The following is a 2,354-nucleotide window of genomic DNA, read 5'->3' as shown; positions in this document are numbered from 1 at the left end:
TGTGTGTTTTGTTTTCTGTAATTTTGTGTGTGCTTCAGCTGTGCGCAGGCACGGTTGGTTGGTACGGGCTGGCCGCCGCCTCGTTCTGGCCACTCTCGGCGCATGGTGTGGTGTGTGTGTGTGTGTGCGTGGTGCGGTGGTGACTGAGCTCAGTCCATCCACCGCGTCCCCGTTCCCCCCATGCGAGACCCGGTTGTGATAAGGCTAGCCGCGGCGGCTATCGCAGCCGCGCCCGGAGGCACAGCAGTGTGTTTTACGTGTTTGTTTTGTGTGTTTTGTGCTATTGTTGATTCGGTGCGGAAACAAACCCTAGGCAGGGGATCACTCGGCTCGTGGATCGATGAAGACCGCAGCTAAATGCGCGTCAGAATGTGAACTGCAGGACACATGAACACCGACAAGTTGAACGCATATTGCACACCGTACAACCAGTACGATGTACACATTTTTGAGTGCCTATATTTATTGATTCAACTATATGCGCGCGTGCTCGCCGCTATGCCTATGCTGCCTATGCTATGTGTGTTGTGAATACACACGCGTAGTAGCGCAGTAGCAGGGAGTGCGTGGCGTGTATGCGTAGTGACGCTTTCCCGCCTTCGGTGGTCGGTAAAGTGTTTAAGATCAGGTCAAGGTTTGCTGCTGCTCTCTCAGCAGCGCAGCAAGCTGCCGACATGTACAACCCCCGGCAAAACACACGCACACGTGTGTATAGGTAGTACGATACGGCGCATCTCAATCTCAATCTAATAGTAGGCCTCAAATAATGTGTGACTACCCCCTAAATTTAAGCATATTAATAAGGGGAGGAAAAGAAACTAACAAGGATTCCCCGAGTAGCTGCGAGCGAAACGGGAGAAGCTCAGCACGTAGAGGCGACGCCCGGTGCGGTGTCTGCCTGGTTCCGTGTACTGGAAATTTTGTCATCTGCCATAATCAGCGGGTCCCGGTTCAAGTTCAACTAGAATGTGGCTTTTACTCCCACAGAGGGTGATAGGCCCGTAGAACGGCGCTGATGGTGGAAAATTTTTCCATGGAGTCGTGTTGCTTGATAGTGCAGCACCAAGTGGGAGGTAAACTCCTTCTAAAGCTAAATATCACCACGAGACCGATAGCGAACAAGTACCGTGAGGGAAAGTTGAAAAGCACTCTGAATAGAGAGTCAAAAAGTACGTGAAACTGCCTAGGGCTCAAGCCCGTTGAACTCGATTATCCGAGGCGGAGATATTCACCTGTGGCCGGGCCGGGTTCGCCCGGTTCGCCCCGGGGCACTTATCTCCTGCCGCACGAGGACATTGCGATTCATTACGATACTGTGCGATACTGTTGCGTTCCGCGGTTTCGCGGGATGCAAATCAGGTCCGACAGGTTGCCCCCTGGTGCTTTGGTTGTTGGTTCCACCGTAGCGACGTTCAGTTCTGAAGGCCTACGTCGCGAGCCGGAACCAACCGCACGTGGTGTGCAGTCGGACGCGTGATGGACCCTACGCGTGACACCGTCCCGTATGCGCTCCCCGCATACACCCTCGGTCTGGGCTGTGGCTCTGTGGCGGACTGTCGATCGGCAATGAGCAAATCGAGGTACCTTCGGGACCCGTCTTGAAACACGGACCAAGAAGTCTATCTTGCGCGCAAGCCAATGGTGAGCCGTGTTCCCCGTCCTTCTGAGGGGGGGGTGCGCTGGCGCTTTACTGGACAACCAAAGGCGTAAAAAACATAACTCTCTCGTTGTGCGGGATTACGGGCGAGACTACCTGCTCGTCCCTCCATCCCCGGGTGTTATAGCCGGCATGCGGTTGGCGCGGGAGACGCGTGTTCGCGCGCGCCCTCCCCGCCACCGTGCCATAACATACCGCGAGTGTGCAGGATGTGACCCGAAAGACGGTGAACTATGCCTGATCAGGTTGAAGTCAGAGGAAACCCTGATGGAGGACCGAAGCAATTCTGACGTGCAAATCGATTGTCAGAATTGGGCATAGGGGCGAAAGCCCAATCGAACCATCTAGTAGCTGGTTCCCTCCGAAGTTTCCCTCAGGATAGCTGGAGCACGCAACGTTTCGGATCCTATTCTTATCTGGTAAAGCAAATGATTAGAGGCCTTAGGTTCGAAATGATCTTAACCTATTCTCAAACTATAAATGGGTACGTACGATAACATTCTTGGTTGATGTTGTTGCGCGAACACGTCGGGCGTGCGCTTTCCCTTCCCTTCGCGGGGACGGGTTGGCGCGGACACGTCCACTCAGTCGACGTAAAAGATATCGGTGTGCTTAGTGGGCCAAGTTTTGGTAAGCAGAACTGGTGCTGTGGGATGAACCAAACGTAATGTTACGGCGCCTAAATAAACGACGCATC

At 53.9% G+C, this 2,354-nt stretch overlaps 2 non-coding genes across 2 annotated transcripts in view; both read left to right on the top strand.

Moving 5' to 3' along the window:
• Positions 1-305: 305 nt before the first annotated feature.
• On the top strand, positions 306-458 carry LOC129733463 (5.8S ribosomal RNA). The gene has a single exon (XR_008729550.1). It is a non-coding gene; the product is annotated as a 5.8S ribosomal RNA (ribosomal RNA).
• A 296-nt stretch (positions 459-754) lies between these two features.
• LOC129733550 (large subunit ribosomal RNA) overlaps positions 755-2,354 on the top strand; it is a 4,412-nt gene continuing 2,812 nt past the window's right edge. The window contains exon 1 of the ribosomal RNA XR_008729616.1: positions 755-2,354. This exon is cut by the window's right edge and continues 2,812 nt beyond it. This is a non-coding gene — a ribosomal RNA (large subunit ribosomal RNA).

Source organism: Wyeomyia smithii, chromosome 3, assembly GCF_029784165.1.
Source record: "Wyeomyia smithii strain HCP4-BCI-WySm-NY-G18 chromosome 3, ASM2978416v1, whole genome shotgun sequence".
Classification (NCBI taxonomy): Eukaryota; Metazoa; Arthropoda; class Insecta; order Diptera; family Culicidae; genus Wyeomyia; species Wyeomyia smithii.
Note: the sequence above shows the minus strand (reverse complement) of the source record. Positions and strands in the feature narration are given on the sequence as shown.